Here is a 26,910-nt window from a genome sequence, read left to right on the forward strand (position 1 = left end):
GTACCTACGTTTCAGGCACCGCCAACGTAGTATAAAACCACTGGATGGCATTAGGATTGTGCACCAGGGCGGCTAAGGCATGATCACACAGCTTGGTCTGCTGCCTTTTCTGCAAGAAAAATAATGTTTGCTAGGATGGCAGCTGGGGGAGGGAATACCTTTAAGCCTTGCATCTAAATTGCTCAGACTTCGGCTTTAATCACTCCTCCAAGGGGATGAGTAGGAAGTTAAAACAGCTGGAGCCACAATTTCAGCGGTATTCCTGAAGGTGATTAGTATCTCATTTCCAGGATTTTTTTTTAAAGTGCATAACTATATCCTGTGATAATTCAAAAATTTAGCCATGATGTCCTTTATAGATGAGGGAAAACGCATATTTTTTTCCAAAACTCCAGCTGAGCCTTAAATCAGAACAACCAACACAACATGTTAACATTTGGGGGGGGGGAAGCATAATTATTGCAAGAAATTACTGTCTTGGCACCATTCTCTTCTGCTGGGAAACTCAGCACCTGAAGGGCCCTGGAGCTACTCTTGTGCAGGGGAGATGCTGCCGTGCTGATGCGCTACGGCTTGTAGAGGAACAAGTCCAAGACACAAGTCTTCAAATTGCCCTGGGTCTCGTGTTAAGAAAAACAAAAGCAGGCTCAGGTATTTCTGCAACAAGAGGATGGAAATATAGTTGTAGGGAAGGTGGGAGTTGGGGAGATCACGGCTATGAAATGCATTTATTTCAATCTTGTGAAGTACCATAGCGTATTGAAGCACTTCAGTGAAAATCAGGAGAGATGGATTTTGACACAAATGTGTCTTCTGAATCAGCTAGATGCGCATCTCCCTGCCGACATTATTCATAGGTGAACTTTGAGAAGTGCTAGCCTCATCAAAATGAAAAACCAGATCACTTTTTCCCATCTCCAGACAAGCTAAGGTCTGAAGGAAATATATCGTTAGGTGCAGGAATATGAACTTTGATGAGCATAAAGGACTACATGGACCTCCAGAGATCAGCTACTGATTATTTTTTTCTGAGAGTTTGTGTAGCTCTACAAGGAAAATGTAATTTTCTGTTACTGAAATATAATAAATTTCTAATTTCTTCCTATTTCCTACAGGCCCTAATTTTACCAGCTACTATTGCAAAGACAACTAGAGCGTTCATAACTGAGAATTTAAATGGAATACGAGGTGTACCCATCAGCACACTCACCTTTTCTTGCATGCAGTGCAGGAGGCTTATCTGGAGGAGAGCCAGAACCTCTCTTCTAACACCACCGGGATCCACCCTGGTGTTGTAAAGCAAAGTTATCTCAAACATACAAACTATGTGGTTCCTAGCCGTGTCAGGCAAAACTTTCAGCTCGTTATTTTTTCTCCTCCGGTTTTCCAAATGGGTGTTTTCTGAGGAGTTACTACCAAGCGGAACCTACAGCCATGCTGGTTGAAATGCTGTTGTGCTGCTCGAGCGGCACGGAGAGCTGTGTTAGCAGTGTGAAAGAAGATGAGGGGGGAAATGATGGAGATCAAATCATCAGGAGCTTGAACACCATCTAGAGTGACTCTGGCCTGAGGACATTGCCACCTAGATGAAAGGAAAGTATGCTCTATCTTCACCTTTCTGTATTAAGTTGTGATGTTGGCAAGATTTGTGTCTGTCTGTTTGTCTGCACTGACAATGCTCTCTTTTATTTTTTGAAACTTCCTGTGGAAGGATTGTAATAGAAAGAAAAATGAGGAAATATAGGATTATCTTTTGAACTCAGTCCTCAGACCAACAAAGGAATATATTTGAAAATGGTTTAGGTAGATTTTCAGTCTGCAAAATAACCTATTTTGCCACAAAAATGCCATGTAGCATTCCCTGAATACTTAAATTTGAGTCAAACCACACCAAATCGTGCCCTGATGTGGAGCAGAGGAAGGATTTTAAGATTCTCTTCCCTGATGCTCACATCCAGAGTGGACCTGTAAGTAGCTAACATTTAGACAAACAACCCGGCTTCTTGGCTAGCTGTTGCCCAGCAGGCACGCTCTTACCTCCGGCGAGGCTCTCCTGGCCCTGCAGCCCACACCCTCCCAGTCAAGCTTGGACCCTAAGTCTGAAATTTAGGAAACTTCAGGCTCTTTCACCAAACCTAAAGAAAAGCCATGTTAGTTGTCAGTATTGGCGAACCTCTGCTCCTTCAAAGCTCCATCGCCTCTGCCTCTGCTGACGCTCGTGGTAAAAAAGAAAAACATTTTTCTGTTGACATCAGTGAGGCAAGGAGTGGGCCCAGCTTCATTCACACCCACACGGTATGTTTAATTAGAAACTATTTTCCTCTAAGAGCAGGCATTTGAATTTCTTGAGATGTTGCAAAGAGCTTCAAGAGGGAGTTGCCGAGGGGTTGGGGGTGTTTCAGGTAGGAGGAGGCAAATAACGGTTGGAGGAAAAAAAAAAAAAGAGGCTCGGATCAGGGTAGTTTTGTAATGATGCATAATCAAAGGCTGTTTGCATGTTCTTCAGATTTTTCAGAAGTGTTTTCCACCCCTTTCAGGATAAATTTGACCGTAATCTAGATAAAACTATTTTCTAACCAGTTAACACAGTCCATGATTGCCCTGCGAATGAGAAGATACTGCAGCCACAAGGAACAGCTGCCTTGCGCCAAAACTTGCTTTTCTTTAGATGTCGTCTTCCAGCCTGCCATGAACTTTTTCCATCATGTGCTTTCAGTCCTGTGCCCAGGGAAATAGTTATTTATTAGTGTCGTAAAGAGAAGGTTTGTGCTCGATTTAATCAGAAGAGTCTCTGTCCGTAGCCTTCTTACTGCTTGAGCGTTGGGATTTACGAAGGAGCCATTGGCTGTTTGCCTTGTATGTACAGTTAGATGACATGATTGCAGATTACAGCTCATGTGTGACAGTTTAACAGCAGTGGTAAAACGCAGTCAAAGTCAGAGATTTGACGAGAGCTGTCCCAATTCATGCCCTAATGACATGCTTGGAAGTTTGCATCTGTAAGTACCCTCATGGCTTACACGATGTGCAAAACGCAGAATTTGGGTCTGAAAGTTGATCTCTGACCGGAGGGAGGTCCTAAATATTAATAAAAAGCCCCTCCTTATTGCAACCAACAATATCCAATCCCTCCATATGTGAAGGCTGCAACTAAGGTGACCTCTGAGACCAAAGTCCTTTGAAAGCAGCTACTAATTTTTTGAGAAGTGCAGGCACAGAGTTAAGTGTTCCTGAAGCTGCTCCTTTCCTCTGGGACATATAAAGAAGAAATCGCCTTTGGCCTTCCAAAGAAACCGTACATCCCACCGTGTCTGTCATAGCTGATGTAGCATGGGAGGGATCAGGAGCACAGACCAAGTGCAAGCTCCACTTTCAGTTGAAGGTGTGAGAGGGACTTGCTGGGAGTTATTAATGATTTCAAGCCTTCTTATTAGGCTCTTCAAAGCAGATAAAGACAGGCAGGCATGCATGCATAACTGTCCAGTGGAGACAAGCTGGACTGACAGTTGTTTCTGAAACCTGGTGATAGGTGTGGCTGGAGAAGCTGATTTCCTGGTGGACGGGAGCTGCCTGATGGCAGCGGTGGGGAACCCACGGTGGTAATGTGAAGAGGGAGATGTGCAGTGACTCCCTGAAGTGCCCCAGTGCCTACTACTTTATTGGATCCGGGTGCAGTCCTTCCTTCTGCTGCTTAATTCATTCCAAGTACTCGGTAGCTGACTAAAATTGAGTAAAGCTGTCACTACCGGTGGCTAAGATTAAGATGTGCTCTGCTACTCTTGTTTATTTTCCCTTCAATTTGGGGGATAATGCAGTGCCGAGGTGCTATGCTGACACTGCAGCACCCCATTTCACCGTGGCTGTTGCTTGGTTCTACTCAGCCAAGAGGGGAGGAGGAGGAGGAGGAAGGGGTGGGGTGGCACAAGGAGCTACCCTGTGAGCATCTCCAACCCAGGGGACGGAATGTTCAAATGAGCTGCTGTAGGCAATGTGCTGCGTGCAGCTCATCAAGTGGAAAAATACTGCTTCAGACTCCAGGGTGGAGGCTTCCTTTTGTCGGTTAGAAAAGATGAAGGTCTTATTTAGCATCAGCACGCTGACTGCAAGGTCTTCTGTAAGAGTGATGCAGCGCTGGGGGAGAGGGATGTCACTGGGGATGTCTGGGAGAGCCAAGGAGGGTCTTAAGGTGTGAATATTGCCAGAAGGCAAAAAAAATCTTTATTTTTGCAAAGAGGAGCTGTGTAAGGGACTGTGATTTGGTACCACCTTGTTCTGCTGTCTGCCATCAGTTTGGCCCCCTTGTACTTGATATTATGGTTCCAATTATGAAAAATTGCTAACCTGTTACTGGATAGTTTAACAGCTGAGTAGCAGCTGTTGGGCTCACGAAGACCCATCATTTGCTTGTAAACACTGTTTGTTAGCATTGTGGTTTAACCCCAGCCAGCAACTAAGCACCACACAGCTGCTTGCTCCTGACGGTGGGATGGGGGAGAGAATCGGAAGGGTAAAAGTGAGAAAACTTGTGGATTGAGATAAGATAAATAGGTAAAGCAAAAGCTGCATGCAGAAGCAAAGCAAAACAAGGAATTCATTCACTACTTCCCATCAGCAGGCAGGTATTCAGCCATCTCCAGGAAAGCAGGGCTCCATCACGCCTAACAATTACTTGGGAAGACAAAACACCGTAACTGCGAAGGTTCTTCTTCTTCCTTCTTCTTCCCCCAGCTTTATATGCTGAGGATGATGTCACATGGTATGGAATATCCCTTTGGTCAGTTGGGGTCAGCTGTTCTGGCTGTGTCCCCTCCCAGCTTCTTGTGCACCCCCAGCATCCTCGTTGGTGGGGCGGTGTGAGGAGCAGAAGAGGCATTGACAGTGTGCAAGCCCTGCTCAGCAACAGCTAACACACCCCTGTGTTATCAACATTGTTTCCAGCGCAAATCCAAAACATAGCCCCATAATAGCTACGATGAAGAAAATTAACTCTAGCCCAGCCAAAACCAGCACAGTTAGGAATTTCATGTTGAAATGTAGTTCTTCCACAATCAGACTTTTACAAAGGAAAATGCAAAGGAAATCTTTCATTGGCTGTGGGGTTAGTACAGACTGAAATCTTCGTGTTTGTAGCACAGCAACAAAATACTGTATTTTCAGTGAGTTCAGCACTGATCTTTACCACCCCCAAAATGCTCTTTGGGCGATGCATGTTGTGTGCCCAGTTTCTCCCTACTGCAGATACTGGGCTGTATCTGTCCATCTTGGAAGAAGATGGTGCACGTAGCACACTGGCTTAGCTGTGTCCTGCAGTCCCACGAGTGCCCTCAATTTTGGGGGGACTGGGCAGCCTCTTGGTGAGAACTAACCTACCATAAATTTCTTTATCTGAGACCTAAACTGCAACAAAGGAAATACATTTTGCATGGGAAGGTCAACTGTGGGATAGGATGCAGGGAACATGGAAACCACAACTCATGGAGGCACTGTTAGGCCATGCAGAAATACTGTTTCACTTTGAAGAGAGCCAAAGTAACATATTTTGATTTGCCTCAACATACACAACTGAAACATTTTGTTTCAGTCAAAATTAACATGTTGAAAAAATGTCAACTTTGCTTTAGAATTTGTATTTTAAAGTCATTTTAATCAAACATACTGAAATTCCTTTCTGTGTAGGAATTCAGATTTTTGCTCAGGTGTGACTAATAATTGATGATTAGTTTGAGGTACAGAAAAATAGTGATTGTCGTAATGTAGTATCAGTGGCTAATTACAGCTCTATTTTTTTCAGGGAATGCTATTTTACCATTAGAAATTTGATGTTCTTATAGTATAATTTTTTCCCCCAATGGGTCTAAAATTTTTTTCAATAGAAAAAAAAATACATTCAGAACCATAACACTTTCTAATTCTACTGAGCCCTTAGTTGTTATACCTCAGCATATTGAAGGATACAGTATCTTTGAAATAATTTGTTACTATTGGTGGAAGGAAGCCTGAAGTAATGCCCATAACATTTTTAGCTATTCAGCTTCATAAATATCAATTCTTTGGATATATACTAAGCGCAGTGTGTAGCTACAGACTCCTCTAGTTGCTCACAAACAACAGGAATTTATTGTTTGGAGTACGGAGAATGTATGCCTGTCTTGTAAGGCAAGTTACGGTATGTTTTACAAACTCACTTTCAGGGAGATAACTTTTAAATAAGGAGAGATTGTTTTGTGTTATCTTCTGGCTGAAAACAGTGACCAGCATACAAGCTAACTGCGGATTTCTGGCCTGCTTTAATGTTTTCTTCTGGCTTGACCCAGAATTGTTCCTTTCCTCCTGGTGACTTACTAGACTGTACTTTTTTATTATGTTTTTGTATAACTACTACTTGAGAAAGGGCACTATCCCTCTATTATAGGGCTTCTGGCACAAAGGGAAGCTGAGCATGATTGCAGCTTTCATATGTGCTCATATTATAATAAGGGTTTTGTAATCAGGAGCCCATTATAGATTGATTTTTTTCTTTCAAGATACAGTTCAAAATGTCCTGGTTTCAAAGAAGCTTAAAAAGCAGTGTTAAGGTGATCTGCTAGAATTGTATTTTGGATAATATTCATTTCCTAATAGCATATTTTGGCTTTTGCCTCTCTGAAAACTATCAAACCATCAGACCTATTGCAAGAGTCTGGAAAACCGGGCTGCCTTCTCTTCAGGGACACGCATCCCCTTCCAGGCCATCCCACAGCCAAGATCTACAGACTCTTTTAATTTTGGGGAACCATATAATAAAAGCTGTAGTAGCTCATGTGCCATAGGAGTGAGTTATGGGTCCTCCGCTGTGGGAGCCTGTGATTAGGGGGAGCTGGGTTTCCTCCTTGTGCAACTGAGAGACCAGAAACAAGCAGTGCTCCTCACACGGACCGATCGGGTTACTTGCTGCATAGCACGTTCGTGACTAAGTAACCACTCCTGCTGATGCTGCAGTCCCAAGGGCAACCCAAAAATGAAACCCCAGGCAGCAATCAATGTGTGAATCAATGTAGCTAATTTTCTTTTACTCTTTTTTTTTTTTCCTTTTCTTTTGTGCAATGAAAACAAATAATTGGATGCCACAGGCAGCTGCTTGATCCGAGAGCTATACTTTCTCCCTCCTGATAAAGATAACAATGAATCCCCCTCTTTTTTTTTTTTTTTTTTTTTTTTTTTTTTTTAAACAGTTATTGAGCAGCTCAGTGGGAAGCTCTGAATCCTTCATGCAGTAGTAGGGAATTTATTCTACTGGAAAATTTACCATTCCTAAGGAGTCGAAGTGTAGCATTAAAAATCACTAAAGCAGCACTGTTTACCCAAGACAATGAGAATAGTCAAATTTTACCCTCTTGCTGAGGAGGTTTACTTGACTTTGTTACTGATACTTATAATAAAAACCTCAATTCAAAGGTTTACTGGTATTCTAGACAAGAGAAAAAATAATGAATGCTTCTAAACTGACTCAATGTTTGGTTAAGGCCAACCTGTCAGTTTGATAGGTCGTTATCAACTGGTTCTTAAACTGATTTATAGTCTTGGGTCCTCTGGGGCGTCAAGAACTGGAAAATTTAGAAGTTGAAGCTTACTGCTAAAGTTGGCCTGCTGAGGTACTGAACTTTGAGGAAAATGGCAATGGGAGAGCATACTGTTTATCTTCTTACTTGAGTAGTTGTGAAGGGGGTTTTATAACAGAAGACAAAATTGCAAGTAGGAGTTTTAAATTAGGCATGAAAATGCAGTCATCCTCAAATAGATGATAAAAATGCAAAATCTAGAGATGATAACCTAAATGTAGGTTGGACAAATTCTTGCCTTTAAAAAAATATGAACATTTTCAGACTGATAAGGGTCCTTCAAAGTAAAATGTCTGAAAAAAAAAAAAGAAGTGGAAAGACAAGGATTAAAGAAGACAAGGGTTAAAAAAGGACAAAGTTTAAAATATGAGGATGGGCAGTAAAGCTCAGAGAAAGGGGGCATTTAAGTAGCATTTATGTTTGTATATCAGATGAGGTATAGAAGATTCGTGAGACCAAAATCATTCCTTTTATATAATTTTCCCAAATTCAGAAAACACAGATGAACATAATAATTGTTCCATGCGAGCAGCAGAGAACAGATGTCAGCCAACTGTCCCAGCCGAGGAACCCAACAGTGCTGCTTCCAGACAAGAAGGAAATGAGAACGTAAGTCTGAGGCATTACGGGAAAGTTATATCTGATCGTTAATTCTTTCAAATAGTGCTCAAACGTTGAGTTTTCCATAGGACAATATCCCAGATATGAGAATTTCCGATCTCTTTTGATTTAAGTGGCAGTGAGTTAGTCTGTTGTGGGGGTTTTGAAAATCTTCTGTCTGTCAGAAGGTAGGTCTCATGATCATTGTATTCATATAGGATGTGGATAATTGTAAGTGCAAATGGGAGTATTTGGTGTCGTGGGTGAGTGTCCTTCCAACTGGCAATTGCCAGCTCTGTGGTGTGTCTCTCCACTTCTTGAATTTCATGTAATTTCTGTTCTAGACCTCAGCAATGCTGCCAGTGAGAATTTTACCAAAACCAGTATGTTACTGCAAAAAAGAGTCAGTTTTGACTCATCATACTTTTTGATGAAAAAGGTGGTTAGAAAATTCCCAATACAGCTCTTATTTCAAATGTCATTCTTTCTGTAGAGGAAGAGCTTTTTAGAAGAAGGATTAAATTTTTGTTTTATAATGTCCCCTGAATGTGCATTTCCAGAGTCAGGTCCCTTCAAATGAGAAGGCTTATTCTGAGCCACTGCGAGCTTTATCTTAGGTTTTTTGGGCTGCCTTGTTTCAGAAACATGTGGCAATTGCTGGTAGTGATACACTGAAATTCAGACTTTGGCGTAACTGGACTTTGAGTTTAAAGCCTTAAGATAACACACGTGAAACTGAGAAGTAGGAGGGCTTGAGGTCAAGTCTCAAATACCCCTCTAGACACAGAGAAGGCAAGGAAGTGAGCAACCCCATACCATATCCTAACTCATACCCTAACGTACTCTTTGTCTACAGCATCAGGTAAAGGGGATGCTTGCAGATGAGCCACAAATATTGGGGTCCCTGTGGGTAAACAGGAGAGATGTGAGCAGGGTTTCAAGACACAAACAATGCTGCCTGGTCATCCAGGCTTAGCAGGGTCCAACAGACAGTGTGCATTGTAAGACTTGGGCATGTGGAGGAGATAGGGAGGACAGCAGGGTGTCTTCACTGGCTCTCCAGCTTTCTCCTGTTCCCTGCTAGCTTGTTGTCAAACTTACTTGAGCCAAATGATCTTCGTTTAAAAGCTGATTTCTTGCAATCATTTTGACTTGTTAGGAATGGGGTTGGGTTTAAACCTACAGACCTCTAAAAATTAGTTGCTGTTATGAAATATCTTTTATTCTGGCAGAAAGCCCTTGAACTGATGATGAAAACCTGAGAGTGTTTGCTGTATGAACAAACACCCTACTTTAGAGAAAGCCTTGGTATGCAAGCACTCACTGTCGCTCAGATCTGTAATGATTGTGAACGACTGAGGAGAAAGGTGGGCAAAAAAAGACTGTATTAGAGACAGCAGTAAGGATTGTTCTATTCAGCTATCACAGGTAGAAACCCAAGTTACCTTCCTACGGGGTACTATAGCATCAGGTGGCTGACAGAGCAAAGGAAGTGGATGTCCACATGGTACTGACATGGAAAACCCACCATGACTTTTGGCAGATCTTGATGTTTTATTAAAACAAAATCCAAACCAAACCAAAACAAACAACACATGGACTTAGTATGTTGTAATTTAGCACATGTCTAGAACAGCGCTAACACTTTCCCAAATTCAAAGTACCAAGCTGTTCATTACAAGGAGTGTTGGCTGCATGGACACTGCCACAGGTGCAGTCTCAGATATGAAGGTGCTAGTTATATTTTAGGAATAGCCTGGGGAGAAATGGAAACCTCTGTTGTTGCAATCAGCACAGGTCTGTCAGTGGATGTTGAAATTCTGAATGAAAAAAACACAACGTTTTAGCCACATTTCCTCTTTCTGCTCCACCCTCAGCCTGAGTCTTTCTTTAAGAGTGGTGTCTCAGTTTAGCAGCCAGTGAATAGGGGTTGCTGAGGTGGGTTTTTTTTAGCATTGTAATGTGGAGAACAGAAATATAAACCTTGGTAAAAGGACATAGTGAATAATTTTTAATTGCTTTGAATTATGAACTGTATCTGTCACCAGGGGACACAACCAGTTGTTTAAACTTAATTTTTACAAGGAGGCAAAAGTACAGACTGGAAGGGGAGGGGAATAGATTAAAGAATATTTAGATAAGATGGATATACTCCAGTCAGCAGGACCTGATGGAATTCACCCCGGAGTACTTAAGGTGCTGTCTGAAGCAGTTGCTGAGCCATTAGTGATTATCTTTAAGAACTCACAGAGGAGAGAGGAGGTCCTTGAAGACAAGAGAGGGACAAACACAGTGTATTATATTGTAAGGACGGGGAAAAGGAGGACCCAGGGAATTACAGACCTGTCAGTCTAACTTAGGTCCTTAAAAGATTCAGGAACAAATCATTAAACAGTCAATTTGCAAATAGCCAGCTGATACAGTGATGAAAAAAAAAAAAAGGAAAAAAAAAAAGGAAAACACAGGCTTGTCAAGAACAGTTGATGTCAAATCAATCTAATTTCCTTCTTTGTCACAGTAGCATGTCTAGCGAATAAAGAGATAGAAGCAAATGCAATAGTGCTTGATTTTTAGTAACACTTTTTGACATATATGACAGGCTAAGGAATATGGTATAGATATAATTACAATGGGGTAGGTGCGTAGCCTGTTGAAAAATAACTCTGCAGCAACAGCTAGCGCTGGATCACTGTCAGGGAGGATATTTCAAGTAGGTCATTCAGCAGCTTGTCTTATACCCGGTCCTATTAAGTATTTTTATTAACAACTGAACAACAAGTAAACAAACACAACCTGCGGATGATGCAATTAGGAGATGTTGCAAGTCCTGCGAGGCCAGGATCTGAATTTGAAACGATCTTCACAACTTGGAGAAACAACGCCCAAATATTCAAAAGAAATTCCACCAGGAACAGTCCAAAGTGCTGTGCCTGGGAAGGAGAGTAGCACAGACTTTATATTGGGGGAAAAAATAATCAGGCAGCAGCATGTTTGTAAAAGACTTGAGGATCTGCATCCAGTTGTGGGTGCCACCTTTTCCTGCAGATGAAGAGAATGTGAAGAAAATCCAGGGAAAGCAGTCAGAACATAGGGTGGCAGGAAGCACAAACTGCGAGGGGATGCCGGCGGAATTGGGGTTTTTCCCCTCGGGAAAGAGAAGGCTGAGAGAATAACACAGCACCAGACGTCTAGTATAGAGGTGGTGGCTGTGAATGAGACAGTGAGCAATTGTTCTTTTTGGCCATGGAGAGGATAACGAGCAGAAATTATCTTGATTTACCACTTAATGTCAGGGTGAGAATAGCTGGCGCAGTCATGCAAAGATGCTCCTTGCTGGGTTTTTTTTCTTTTTCTTGAAGACAAGTCAGATGGTGCCTGTTGGGAACCCCTGGCTCCGTGTCAGCATAGGGAACTCATGCCATGAGGTTTCCTACAGCCGCACATTTCTACTCAGGAAAAAAAAATAAATGCAAAAATATTCTTATCGCTCGAGTTTCCATTTTAACATTGCTTTGACTATGTGCCAGAAATTGGTTGAAGTGATGGTCTTGCGTTGCTTACCACGAAAACGTCAACATTTCTTCTCCGTTACCATCCTCTATATTGAAGATACTGCAGTATTTTAGTTCATAGTAAGCCAGCTGGCCCATTACACGTACTCTCTTTGTGAACATCAATTACTGCCTGCTTTAGGCTATCCTTCTTTCTCCATGGCAGCATCACCCCAAACCTTATTTTGTGGAAGATAAGAGACAAAACAGGCTTATATAAATATTAATTGAGAATGTTGTGAAAAGAGATTATCTGAGAATCAGTCCCTTGGAGAGAGCAGCAGAGCAAACTGTTGCATTAAAAACATCTTAATGCAGCTCTCCAGCAGAACACAGACACCCCTAAATACCCTGAATAAATCAGATCCAGACACAGGCAAAAACCCGAGGCTTTTCTGTTGTGTTGCTGGCAAGGGAGCAGCTCCTCATTTCAGTAGCTGGGGTCCTGCTGACCCCCATATGAGTCTGAGGGGTCTGCGGGACTCTGAGCCGAAACCGCTCCAGCAGAGGCAGCTGGGGGAGCGCAGGGACAGCCCCGTCTCTGCCGCAGCCGTCCCACGCAGGATTTCATGGCGCCTGTGCAGTCTGTCCCATGTGTGAGCACTCTCCTCACTGCGAGGAAAGTACAGGCTGTGCAAATGTCACCTGTAGCGCCTGACATGTGGTCCCGCACACCGTCCCTCCCAGGTGGCATCAGGCTGCCGCCAAAGCTGCGCCGCTCTTAGAGAAGGTTGCACGAGCATCTCCCCAAAATCAATGGGGGCTTCTGGCCCCAGACCCTACAGCCGAGCCATGTTTGAACCAGCACTGTTCCCCGCCGCCTGCTTAGGGGCACCTGGCTCAACACACAAGTCGGTGACTATTTTTCCTAATGCCGCCACCTATTGCAACCCAGTTGGTCCCTTCTTTAAATGATACATGGGCTACCCTGCCGCTGCGAGAAGTCATTGATTACAGGGTATGCCAGCAATAACCCCACAGTTAACGTCTGCTGGTTTGTTAGAGCAGCGAACACCCTCAGCTTTGCTTTCAGCTATTAATTAACCAACCAGTCATTAACTGCTGCTAACAATTGATTTACAGGGAATTATTGCTTAAATAGCAGGAGGTATTTAAGAGGAAAATAAATTAAAACAAAGAACTGCTGGATCCTTGGGCACAAAAAGGACTCCTTGTAATATAGAGCAAGGCTGCTACAGCACTGTAATTATGGAGTGATAAACAGTCATTGGGAAGTACGTTCCTTTCTAGAGACAATGACATTATGTCTCCTGGAAAGAGCCCCTTTGTCTGCACTAATTGAATGATCTGAAATGAATGATGTTATCAGAAACCTAAGCGAGGCAACTAATGTTATATTTATGGGTTATCAAAAATGTTTAATCACAGCTGCGGTCTCTCCAAGATGTGTCATGGACACTGCAGCATCCAAAAATATGATTGAGGGCCGGTGCGTCACATTATCTTAATTATAAAGGAGAATTACAAGTTATTCCATTGGTTCTGCCTCCCTCCACACTGGCAGAACAAATGAGACCTATTAACCTAAGTGCAAGCGAACACCGCCTCCTAATGACATTTTTTCATCTCCATGGACAGAGAGCAAGCTAGCGGTTGCATAATTTTTTCCCTAGGAAATAGTGACAGAAATCAATTTATGGCACTTGCAACATGTGAAACCCCACTCACAACTCCTCCTGTTGGATCTGCCTGGGTTTGTGCCACCAAGGTCAACGCTTGGGTTGTCTAAGTGCGTGTTGCTGAGCAGGTCAAGGTGCATTTGCCCTTTCCTGGCAAAGTTGAGCCGCATTTCACTGCCCTCTTCTGGAGCGAGAGGCTGCCTGCTTGGCTGCCTTTTAGGCGCTTTTGGTACTCCAGCACTAGCAAAAATGTATTTAATATGGTGGCACAAGGAGAGGAGCGCTACTTTTTCAGACCTGAGGCTGTGACTTCTCTTACTGTGAGGATCTGCATGAGACTGACGGAGAAGAGATGGGACAGCATCACTGAAAAAGTAGATCTTGTGCTTCAACTTTTGAGATTGTTTGCTTTCACGGATATATGCTGATTTCCCCCCTCACCTGCATTTTCAGGAGCTGGTTTCTGTAAATAGGCTGGCAAAAATGTGACTGAGCCCAGGAGGCAAGCAGTGCCCCTGGAGGGACTCAGGAATAACTGTCCTGAGGGGTTTTGCTTGAGGGTGATAAGGATACTGAAGTAGACAGTACCTGAGGACAACACCTCACTTGCTACGGGAAGAAACAGCACATCTTTGGTCACTTTGAGAAAGCAAATTGGCAGAGCCTTGAGCAGAGTCCTGTTCTTCTGCCTCCTGCCAGCAGCTGCGTCTTAAACTATAGCCTTGCCTCTCTCCCTTCCATTTGCCTGGATAAATAGGTGTAAATTGTATACCCGAGCTGTGGTATACAATGGAAAACCACTAGCTTCAAATCTTCAATCAAAATCTCAAGTTTTGTGTCCAAGGTTCATAAATGCCTCAATCATTTCCTGTCTTGAATGAATGCAGATATTTCTGAGTAAAACTTTAAACTCCCAAGATTTCTCTTGTTCAGCTTCAGCTGGTTTGATGAGCATATATCTGGTTTGGGTTTAGCTTTGTTATGGATATTCTGGAAAGGAAACCTCTTGCCTTTGACATCTCCCCTGTCCTCTCATTCATTTATAGATACAAGAATATTTAACTTTTTCGATTATCTGTAAAATAAATAGCTGTTTTTAAAAGTCTGTAGAGAACAACAAAAATTGAGCAAGAAGTGAGGGTTGGGATATTTTGTGTTTCTTCATGCTACCATTCCTGCAGGGCTGGATCTCAGTACGTTTCGGGTACCAGGAGGTGGCACTGGTAGTCACAGGGATCTGCAGCAGACCTGGAAAACCGGTTGGTAAAACCTCTTAGTTGATATGAAGTATGGCCACAGCTGTGTGAGTCTTTGCAAAGGTCCGCATGTCTGGTTTGGCTTTATTTAGCAGCCTGCATAAGAATGGGAGACTGTCTCTCTTTAGCCAAAATTCTCAACTCAGTCCCAACAAGGCAGTGCAGGAGTTTTATGGGTTATTATAGGGTGTGAAAAGGTGAGCTGATGCTGGCAAGGAGGGCATCAGTAGCGTGGTTCCCTAATGCGTTAATAGTATTTCAGAATATCGTCAACCTGTTACCAGGAAAGATGTACTTAATCCTTCCAAAATATGCCTGAGAAAGTTCTGGCACTCCTGGGGGAGGCAGAAGTAAGCAATATTGGAATAGGTTTTGGACTGAAAATTCTTTTGTGGTGGCCACAGAGCTAGAGCAAAGAAATGGCCTAAATGTCTACAGGCTTTGCAGTGCTTGATTCCTAGGTCCCAGGGAAAGAAATCCAGATGCCTGGGACAGGGTAGGGGCTTTGCATCTTGGGGTGAATTAATAGCCATCAGAGTAGGAAATCGACTGTTTCTCAGACTTTGGTCCATGCATTGGTGGTAGTCCGTAAGATATCAGGAGATATCCTGTCTGAGAACTGTGAAATTATTTTTAAATACTCGTGCATACAAGCAAGGGAAGAAGCCAAATTGGAGAATAACAGTAAGTAGTGAACAATCAGGTGTCAGCCTGCCTGAGTTTTGGTTTGGATGCAAAATATTACAGTAACACTGCGCAGTGTAGTCCCTGGGGAAAAACAATTGTTTGGTTGTTGGTTTTTTGGGGTTTTTTTTGAAGATCTGGAATCACTCTTGTTTCCAGGGTGTCCTCTCAGCGCTGTGAGGAAGGACAGCAGCTGCACAGCTCTCCTGACGACAGGGCTTTTTTCCCCTTGGTCTTTTGCAGAGCAGACAGGGCTACAGACTTGTCTTGGAAAATGTGAAGGGTGCTTGTGGTAATTCTTGCTTGAAGGCATTTTGGAGATACTGGGAATATGTCGTTCAAATCTCCCGTGAGCCTAGGAAATTTTAAAGCCACATTTTTGATCTCCAAAGACAGTTTTGTAATTGCCAAGCCATAAGAGCTTGAAAAAGGGATGTCTTCCTCAAAGTTCACTCCAGAGCTTTGTGATTTTGTTTCCTAAGCCTGGTGGAAGCATAAGCACAAGATGCCAAAATACAGCAGCTGTGCACATGCCCAGATGTGGACCTTTCCTGCACAAAGCTGCTTCCAGTGCTTGGCTTAGCTCAGGCAGAGTTAGCTGGGAATCTCAAGCACAGCCCTATTTAGGCTTACCCTGGCATGCCTGAGGAGTAGACGTAGCAAGAAAACTAAATAAATTGTGGTCTGTTGGAGGACTCAGTATTTTTAGACAGCTGATGTGACCGGTTTTGGTGGAATATAAAGCTCAGTCCCTCTCATTACGCAAAGCCTATCTAACTCGAGGTGCAAACTGCTTCAGGCTGGGGAGCAAGCAGACTCTCGGTTTTCCTATTTTAGGTCTGTGTGTGAGTATGAAGGAGACAATAAAACTAATAAAACAATGATTGATTTAGTTTGTCTAGTGGCGGATGTCTCTGATTGTATCACTAGCTCCTCTCAAAACAGTTACCATAGTAATGAAAAATATCTGCAAGGATTTAGAGATTTTTAAGGACAACAAATGCACAATTTAGTCCAAGGAATATCCAAGAAAGAAGTGATTAGGAGGAGGTCATACTGGATTGCTTCTCTGGATGGTATCTCTCCATGCACATCAGGACTTAACAACAGGCCCTAATCATTTGCACACTTGATATATCCATTATACCCACATCTCCCAAGATAACAGGGATTACCTATTGAACAAATTTGCTTTCTTTTTTAACTCGGCTTTGACAAACTCAAAAGAAAATGAGTTGCCTAAACATTCATCACAGTCCACTTTTTATGCAGTAGGATGTCATTTATTTAATGCCATCTTTTTCTCACATTTAATCAATATAAATTGATTTGTGTTGTTCTTAATTCAACTTAATGAAGTATTGCATGTTTGAAACAATCATATAGCTGAATAGGTAGATATGACAATAACTTTGTTGTTTTTCTTTGTTGTTATCTAATTAATGCAGGTTTTTTTCTAATTTCAGCTTTACTTTGGACTTACAAATTCAAGGGACTTGATACAGGGAGAATGACTACATTGCTATGATGTTGAAGAAAAGCTGCTAAAATACATGCCAGAGCATGAGTGGCAGCATTTGAAGTAAGCTTATTTTATGTTCCCTCTGGTCAAATGAGGTTTTTTGGTAACTATTGGAGAATTTATGTCAAGCTATAATAAAAAGAGACTGAATAGAGCCTATCAGCAATTTTAAGACCCTGATTAGTTTGTGGGTTCCAGGTACCTGAATGAGCTTTGTGCGAGGTGTTGCCTGAAGTAATGGATAATTCACAGACTGGTCATTATATTATCCCTTCTCCTTTTTAATTATTCAAAATGCAAAAAGCACTTATATTCATGCTCTCAATTTCTCTTAGAGGCTGCATGTGTCATTAAATGCCTGTTTAAAAGTCCAAATAAATGTTTCAAGGGTTGAGTGCCCACAGTCAAGACCTGGAGCGGGAAAGGTCTGCGACGAGGGCTGTGAGCAGCTCCGAAAACGCCAGCAAAGATTTTCCTCTCTCCAAGCTATGTGAAATATTTGAGTGGAGGAGAGAGGAGAAAGCTGACATTTGGATTAAGAGTTGTTGAGCACTAAGTGTTTTTGAGACTGAAGATCTGGCAGCAAATAAGGTGAACCGAAGTGTAGCTTATCTGTTTGGCTGGATTTCCAGGGCTAACAAGTCCCTCGTCCAGGAAGCAGACTGATTGCTGAGGGAGGAGTGGGGCTGGAAAAATATTTTTTTACTGAGGATGCTTTCACAGGTGCTCTTCCCTTTCACTGATTATTCCCAAACAGCTTTTTTCCTTCATCTGCGTGCAAGGCTGGCTTACATCTGGGTGCCAGCAATTTGCTCTGGAAAGGTGACTTTTTGATGAAATATCAGGGCAGGGAGCTTCACAATAGCCTAGAGATTAGTCCATAGCTGTCTAGACTTCTTATCCAGCACCTCTCACCAAAAGTTAATTCTGTTTCACCTAGAGGATTTTGTTCAAGCTGATTTTATCCAATGGGACAGTTAAGGTATTCACAAATGGTAAAGAATAACAACAAAACCAATTGAAAGAGCAAATCTTTCCCTCAGCTGGTTCTATTTGAAACATCTGAAATTACTTCTGCGTAAATGGAACTCCTTGATGAAGAAAACATTTCTCAAAGAATAAGAAGCATCATGGGGTGTGAGAAAGAGCTTGCCTCTTGAATCTATGCTGGAAGAAGGGCATAGATGCAAAATACTGGTCTTTGTAAATTCTCTACATGAAAGTGTTCTGTAATTTCCTGGGGATGGAATGAAAGACAGAGAGAAATTCAGCTAATGAAGGTTTAATAGACTCCAAAATATTTTTTTCAACCACCTTATGGTGTTCAGTTACGATGCTATGATGTTTAACTTCTGTATGCAGAAGATACCACTCTTGGGAATGATGATTTGATTTCTATGGCTTATTTCCACAAGGGCTGGGCAGGTTCATTGTACGACCAATCCTGCCACACCAGGTGGATATTTCACCTTAAATGGCTCCAGGACCAGTGAAGGAATGTGGAGAAACAGCCCCCACACCTTGCTCTTTATCCAAAACCTGTTTGCCTAGAGAGGAATGATTCCCTGGAGAATTAACACTTGCTGTTAAATACATACAGGCGAGGGAAACCTTTTGAATACAATGTTCACATTTTTGCGTGCATTCTTTTCCCAAGATTAAGATCTTTTGGCCTTGAGTGCAGGAAGCTTCTCCTGTCACCTAATGAGCAAGCTTGAAGTACATATAAACGCAAACGTGCTCCTGGAATTAAAAAAAAAATAAAAATTGCAAGCTATGGCATCCTGCTTCAGGACAGGACCCAGCTACCTGCACTGGTGCTTGCCTGAAATTGCTTTTCTCTGCTATGAGACGCTACCCTGAGTATTTGGATGGCCCCAGAGAAACTTGCAAGGCATTGTTTTGAAGTGCTGCTGGCTTTTCTTACAGTTCATCGCAGATCTTGTTAGGAAATGAAGGAGAGGAAACTGTGCAACCGCATTGCTCAGGCACGAGGAAACGCACAATGAGCGTGATGAAGCCAGCAGCTGCAGGACAATGGGAACAGGCTGGGGCTATTTTTGTTAGATGTGAACAATCAATTGAACGTGTGAGACCTTATCATGTTCCCTCCCTGCCTTCCCCCCTCCTTTCTTCAGCACTGGAAATTTTCCCAAAGAGAAACAGCTTTCCTTTTCTCTTAGCAAAGTTGATTACCATAATAATTTTCTCTTTCATCTCAGAGCAGGTTTCTTTTGGAAGTCTTTGATGGCATCCTCTGAGCGCAGTTATTGTCTTGCTGTGGCTGAGTGACTTGCAGCTGGGTCATACTCGGCATCGTGAAACCTGGAGCAGCGTTTGCCGGTATTTACGAGTGGGCAGGTGTCCCCTCACCTCTCACTTGCTGGATATGGAGGCTGGAAGCATTTCTCCCAGAGTTATCCTCAGGGCAGGAATCAGAATTTGAACAGGGCATAGCTTTCACAGACAGAAAATAAACAGCAAGGATTCGCGTGCTATCAGATGTAATGAGAAGAAATATATAATTAAGATGGTAATCAGCGCTCCAATAGCTGAATTCCCCCTTATCTTTATGAGTCTCTTCTCAGAACAGTCTTTTTAAATGTCACAGCAATATTAGCTCCAACTTATGGAAAAATGGAGAGACATAAGCACATGAATTATGACGTTAAATAAGAAGGAAAGAAAAAACATATTTTGCTCTCTCTAAACGGAACTACATTCTTCCTTTGTATTCAGATACAAATGTATAACTCCCTGATATAGTTATGTCTAATTTATATTGTTTCAGTGTTCTGTGTACCAATAGCAGCTATACTACACTAGGTTCTCATACTTCCTAAATATGAAAGGAATATTAATTTGTAAATGAGCTTTTCTAACATCTTGTGATATTTCAAGCATGCACTGAAGCAGCACTTCAGGTTTGCTATTAATATTTTCTGTCTTCAGTTCTTCGTTGTGTAAGTCTTTCTCCCTTTATTAAGCAGCCTATTAGTCACATAAGATCGATACTTTCTGCACTTCTACCTATTATCTTAATGTCACTGAGATCTGGCTAGAACTTCATACCACAATTCTTGCTACTACTTTAATTTCATTATAATGATATGTTTACATTGGTAACAGTTCAATCAAAATTGGATGTGTTTATAACACTTACTGCAGTTTAGATTAACAGCTTACTTCTACTTCACTACAAGGAAACCACTAAATTGACTGTAATTCCTAATCAATATAGCTATAATTCTTAGAATTTAAATAGGTTTTTAAGTGGTCTTGCCTTGTGCTGCTAAAGGTGACATGGCTATCCTGTAATTTATCATCCAGCTACTGCAGAATCCATTTCCAAACAGTCGATTGTTTCATTCTACTTCCAGATACCAAAACCAGCAAGACTTAATTACAGGCTCTTTTTCCCATTTCCCACTGCCTTTCCCTCACCTGGACTTGGTTTAATGACCAGTGACATTGTATCATGAAAGCAAATCTCGAAACGTCTAATGACTGAGTCCATCATCACAACACGTCCATGCCTACTGCAGAGGAGGAGATGCTGGTGAGTACGCCTGGCTGACTCCTCCCTTAACTCCTGGCCTCTGAGGGTCACTAACTCTCTTATCATCCCATCTTATCATCCCATTTGGGTGAGTACAACTACTCATTCCATTCCACTGCCCAAATATGCTTCTCTGTTGCAGATTTGTCTTTACCAGTTCACCATCGTTTTTCCCAAAATCAAGCACAATTTCACTGGGAACAGCTGTGGTTCAAACTCAGATCAGCACTGAAAACAAAGATCACAGTTTTCTCAGAGTGGCAAAGTCGATGCTCTGACCTCACGGGTCGTATCTGAGAAGACTTAAACAGTGCTTGTAATCAGAGCTCACAGTTTAGGAATTTTTTCTCCATTTCAGGCTGGCGGTCAGTCTCTTCTCCCAAGGGACAGGCAATAGGACGAGAGGAAATGGCCTCAAGTTGTGCCAGGGGAGGTTTAGACTGGATATTAGGAAAAATTTTTACACGGAAAGGATTATTAAACATTGGAACAGGCTGCCCAGGGAAGTGGTTGAGGCACCATCCCCAGAGGGATTTAAAAGACGGGTGGACATAGGGCTTAGAGATATGGTTTAGTGGTGGTTTTTGTCAGAGTTAGGTTGATGGTTGGACTAGATGACCTGAGAGGTCCCTTCCAACTTAGGCAATTCTATGATTCTGTAAGGGCAATGAAGCTGGTGAGGGTCTGGAGAACTCACAAGCACTGCAGTGAGATGGTCTGCACCTTGAATAACTATTTTTGTCAGTGTTTTGTCTGTGTTTCAGCTGAGGACCCAAGTGCATTTCTAAGCCTGCCTCAGGCACACCCTGCTCCCGTCTCAGAGGGCACCGGTCCCCACACCATCCCTCCCTCTTGTGGGAAGGAAACTCAGCAGCAGGGGACCAGGACATTCTTTTGGACAGGTCACTCATATAAACAACCAGGTACTTTCTGGGCATACCTTTGGACTCAGGCACTGCTCAGCTCAAATGTACCCAAAAGAGTCTTGATCAACTTCTCTCCCTCTCACTAGCCCACCCGAGAGGGAATTTGGTCTTGCATGCTCAAGCAAAACTTTGGACAGACAAATACCGATCCCTTGATCAGATGTACTATGGCATTCTGATGCGGACTGGCACTTCGTAGGCTAGGCAAAAGCTCTCACTGAAAACAGATGCCTGAGTTCCCATTGACTTATTTCCGTGGCCGCTCGGCTCTGTATCAATGGAAGCTTTAAAGAAGGTGATGGGTCAGACCCCGCCAGAGATACTTTCTTTTTGGATGTAGCTCCAGTGGACCAAACTGCTAAAGACTGGGGAAAAAGAGTTTCCAGACAGGTAACCCACGTCTAAGTGTTACAGCACTACGCGTATTATTTGCTTGCTTTTTGTAATCCCATAATTGACTCTTTCTGAACCGAATAAAATGAGATTCAGGAAAGCCTTTTAACAGCCTACGTACTTCCATAACTTGGTTTCCCAGGTTTCCTAACAAAAAAGGAGCTTCAAAACCTCTTCCCTGAAACAGCTGGAACTAAGCTTATTTCTTGGCCCTGTGACCCTTCCCTGGAAAGACTGCTGCCCTCTGACTTTGGCTCTGAATCGCACAGTGAAATGCCTAGAAACTGGAGCCCTGTTTTGTTGGTGCTTCTGGGTATTTAGGAGCTCTTTCATCAAGGAGAGATGACAGCTTTCTTTTCAAATCAACTCACTTAGGAAAAAAAAAAGAACCCAAGAGGAAGGGGAAGGAAAAGCTCTCAGCTCACACAACAAAAAGCTCATTTTTCATGTCATTGGAGACAGATAATATTTTTAATCCGTTTCTCACAAGGGGTCTGAGTTCAGTAAACCTGGGATCCCTTTCCACTGTCTCAGCAGTAGCGAATTGAAAGCAGGTTGCCAGCAAATCCTGAATATACTGGGCTCCCTATCATACTGGCATAGGCAAGGCTGGTGGGACCCCAGCTACCCGACTTTAATTCACACTGAACCTCCTTTGGGAGCTCCAGCACGAGCAGACAGGTCCCTTAAGGCACCCATCTCTCCCCGCTGCTCACTGCTCTCTTAGGCACCCACTGTGTGGGTATAAATGGTGCCCAAGCTGGGCTGACCAGATCCTGTCCCGTCTTCTAAGCAGCTTTTCTGTCTGTAATGATGGAAATTCTTTTTTTTCCCATTTCCAGTGCCTGAGACTGTAAATGTGAGTCCTTTTCCCAGTGAAGAAGCTTGACAGGTTAGCAATGGCAGGTTGTTAATACTTGTGATGACTTCAAGTATAATATCAGATTTGTTGCCTGGCTTGGGGTTTGTCTAGACGGGTTGTTTTATTAGATAGCAGATGGTTTGGAAATTGTTTGCTGTGACAGGGCTGAGTGGAATTTGAATTCTCTGTTCCCAGACCAAAAAGGGGTGGGGTAGGGAAAGAGGAGAGCAAAACTCCCACGTTTCCCATTCAGATTGAAAAATGCATATATGTGTGTATATATATTATTGAGGGAAATGAGCTTCACTGCACTGATAACAGATCCTGAAGCGACTATGATCAATCGCAGGATGAATTTCCTTAGTACACCCTCAGTGCCAATATTGGGAAAGTGAATTTATGATCTTTGAGTGTTTAATTGTTGCGATTTTGAATGAGATAAATGAGCAACAGCTGGGCGTAATGGCTGGACCTAAAAAATTGCATTGATTCAGATCCTGGTATTGGGTAATTGGATCTACTCTGTTTATTTGGACCCGTGTGGGCAGAAGTTGAGGCTGCCTCCTTTGCAGAGAGGTCTGAGAGTCTTGCTGGCAATGATTTTGGATTTCTCTTTCATTCTAGGCCAATCTTCATGCACTCAAATGAATTCATTTGCAGGGGAGGCAGCAGCTCTCTCCCCTCGGAGATAGCACAAGGCTCTGCAGATGGGCTTTGTATGTCAATATGGACTTAAGTGTGAAGTTTTAAACAATTTCCCCTCTGTCTTTCCTGACATAAAGGTCCCCCAGGGAGGAACTGGTTACTGAGTTGAAAAACTGTAAATGTCGTGAAGCAATGCCTGTTCTCCAAAGAGATGCGAAGCTTTTGTTTCTGGCTGCACAGGAATGAAAAACCATGTTTCTGAGCAGAAGCTGGGCCATCTGCGCTTTGAAGTATTTCAGATTTTATCCCCGGAGCCAGAATATGTGCTGATTGAAAAAAATCAATGATGGGTTAAAATTGACAGCCCACAGCCTCGTTTAGTATAACTGGGGTAGTGTACAACTACATTTCGGGCTTATTACCCAGGGCTGAACGCTGCTTCTGGCTTCCTAAGTCCTCTGATAGTGTGTCTGTGGGGAAAAATAGCTGTTTCTGGGGCAGGGAACCGAGGGGGTGAAGGCTGGGTGCCTTAGTCTAGGGCAGCCAGCAAAACTCCCAGCCTTGCTTGGCAGGGCTTGGGGTAGGAAATCCCTCATACCGCTTCCCTCGCCACCTAGAGCAAGGGGAGAAGGAGCAGCTCTTTCTCGGGGCTCCCTCTTTCTCGGGGCATGGCATAATTGCACACCAGCCGGTATTTATATCTGTGTGGGCAATCACATTTTTAAAGAGGATTATGCACTGCTTTGGCTATTTCGAACCTTGTTTAACGGCAGCATCTGCTGAAATGTAACTGTAAAATGTCAGGGAACACTCAAAGGTCACATTTGGCTCAGGTAGGTAAAAACTATCAGAGTTTTTTGTGTCATCTTTTTATACTAGACCTCAACCAAAAAACCTCTGACACTTTTGTGGGTTGCACCCATCAGGAGGAAGAGGCACCTAACTGCAGGCCTGTACTTCTGTATTTGTGCATTTTGGATTACACTGTCATCACAGGATGATCCTGGAGTGAAAGATTTTGGACTGGATTTTGTGGCAATGAGCTATCTACTGTATTATCTTCATTCTGCAACCAGGTATTAGCAAACATTTTAATATAAAAGAATGTATATCATTAATCTAATTAGTGGTAATAATTCTTGTGCTTATTTTTCATGCAGAATTGTGCCAGTGGCAAGCTGCTTATTCAGGGAATAAGAGATGCCAAATTTTGCAGTGATGTGCCAAGCAAAGCATTTGCTGACACTGACTGATGTCTGCCCTGGTGCTGAGAGCATGCAAACAGTGTGTTACTTCAATCTCCAAACAGTTTAAAGGAGAATATAGGCCTTATGCTATTTTTTTTCTATAAAGGCATGTGTTCGTTTTGTCTGATGTTGTTTTACCACTCTATGGCTGCTACTCATCAAACAATTGACAAAAAGGTAACACCCAAATTTTGCGAATTCTCAAACATTGCATTTTTTGCATTTGCTGCATTTTTGACTGGTGTTAGTTCTGGCATGAATGTATGTACGTGATGAAGGGATTTAAGGTTTATCAGCCAATAATACAGTGGCATCAGGATGTCTGGAGTTACCACTGATAATTTATTTAGTGCAACTCCCCAGGATGAGTAAATGCATTTTTTTCTCCACGCTAGAAGCTAATGCTTGTTGATAGCTGCACATTGCCATAGAAACCAGAACAGGTTCAGCTGTAAGTCAAAGGTTAATTTATAATTATTTTTTAAATCATCTCGCTCAGATGCATTGGTTTAGACAGAACTTGTCCAAAACCTGATTCCTTACCAAAAAAAATCTATCATTCAATTCTAGCTTTTACAAAAATACATTAACATGGCTCCTGTTTTCTTAAGGCAGATTCTCCATAAGGTGTTATACAAGATAACTGTCTGGTTTTGAGTGTTTATAGCTATGTTTGCAAATGACAGAGTGACTGACAGCACAAGCTCTCTGTGGGATGGCTGTGGACCAGAGCACAGATGATTCATTGTGTATGATGTTGTTTCACACCAAAGTGTTTGCTCTATATACTGAACATGTGTGCGAGTCAATAGCAAAAAGTTCAAGAGCAAACACAGCTTAGGTGGAAATAAATTCACAGTGACTGAAATCATTATGCCCAAGTCAGAAAGCTAATTTCACTGAAGGGTAGATGACAAGCGAAACACCCTTTTAAATGCCTTTTTAAAGCAGGCAGGGTTTACTTGGAATGGTTCCCATGTCCTCCGCAAATGCCTGAGGGTTAGGCAGTGAGAAGAGAGGGTCTTGGCATTTCCTTGCAGCAAAAGCCTTTTCGTTCCAGGGATGGTCAGAAGTGAGTTCAGGTCCCTGCTGAGATCTCCCCCATACAACAGCAATACCCAATAATTGTGTACTATTTTTCTCTTGAAAGCACAGACTTTGGCCGAAGACTGGCTTTCTCCCCCACCCATCTCCCCAGCTGCCTTTTCAGAGTTCAACAGAGATCTGAATAATTGTTTTTGTATCGGGAGCTATTTATTTGCTTTGTTGCCAATTAACCCTTCCCTACAGCCCTTGCACGTCTATAAGGCATAATTGAAAAACAAATTCTTTTTGATTTGATGGTGCTGTTAACGTCCCCCCGGGAATAGCCCCAGTCTCAGGCTGGCTCAGTGGTGCGGCGGTGCCCCCCCTCAGCTGGCTCCCTCTCTCCGCAGCTGAAATAATAAGGATCTATGGGAACAACATGGCACTACCTCAGTCCCTCAGCGGCGCTCGACTGTACCTCTGGGACACCTCTTCTTTCATTAAGAAACTCCTCCACAACGTATGTTGGAAGATGCTCAATCCTGAGGGAAATTTTACTGAACATATAAAGGCAGTTTCACCTATTGTTGTGCCCCTTCTGTGAACATGCAGTAGAGGGACACAGAAATATTCGTCTTATCTGGCAAATAAAAAATCGCTTTTACACTAATGTGGGAGATTAAACTGTACAATTTATTTTTAAATCAGGTTTCTCATGGGGTGTGGGTATGAGCCCACACAGACTTCAGGACTCTTTACTGGGCTTTTAATTGTGTCCATAAGAACCTGTTGCAGGCGAGGGACTGGTTTAGACAGTGCTGTCCGACAGGGAGCACTAGGGTGAATCACTACCAGTGCTTGCATGGAGGCTCTTGTGCGTGGTAATGTGCACAAGGAGCTGGGGAGGCAAAGATCTTGTGCCTGGAGGACACCTTTGTTCAGAAAGCCTCAAACTCATTCCCCAAAGTCTCTGGCAACATCTCTTTGGCAAAGCCTATTTCCACAAAAGCCAGACCTTTTCTTGCAGCCCGTGTGTTTCTGGAAGCATGCAGCTGATGAAGCCGAGGCGTTCGTACCCTTGTGGAGTGACCCGAGACAGCACCAAGTTTTATCAGTTGCAAGGCTCCAAATGTGGTCAGGACTGGACAGACAGGGAATTCTCATTTCCTCATGCCACAGACAGGCCACAAGGCTGCAGTACCGTCCCTCCCTTTTCTGCGCTTGCAGAGGCTGAGCTGCAGCAGTGGCAGCTTCACCCCAGGCAGGTCACCTCCTGGGAAGCTGAGACCAGCCTGAGGGACAAATTCAACCTTGAAAAACAGCCAGCAGAATGGCATGCAGATCAAAGGGCTCAACTAAAAGACATCCCTTAGAGACTTTTTAAAGCATTTTAGCTCACCC

General features: G+C 42.8%; 1 long non-coding RNA gene across 3 annotated transcripts in view; it reads left to right on the forward strand.

The window, feature by feature from the left end:
* Positions 1-1,375: 1,375 nt before the first annotated feature.
* LOC141744148 (uncharacterized) overlaps positions 1,376-26,910 on the forward strand; it is a 53,863-nt gene continuing 28,328 nt past the window's right edge. For 2 of the 3 annotated variants that reach the window (XR_012587345.1, XR_012587347.1), the window contains exons 1-3: positions 6,772-8,207; positions 16,796-20,410; positions 24,163-24,312. This is a non-coding gene — a long non-coding RNA (uncharacterized LOC141744148). Of the gene's footprint in view, positions 1,598-6,771; positions 8,208-16,795; positions 20,411-24,162; positions 24,313-26,910 lie in introns of those variants that run through there. The other variant, XR_012587346.1, reaches the window with a different exon arrangement.

The sequence above is a fragment of the Larus michahellis genome, chromosome 5, assembly GCF_964199755.1.
Source record: "Larus michahellis chromosome 5, bLarMic1.1, whole genome shotgun sequence".
Classification (NCBI taxonomy): domain Eukaryota; kingdom Metazoa; phylum Chordata; class Aves; order Charadriiformes; family Laridae; genus Larus; species Larus michahellis.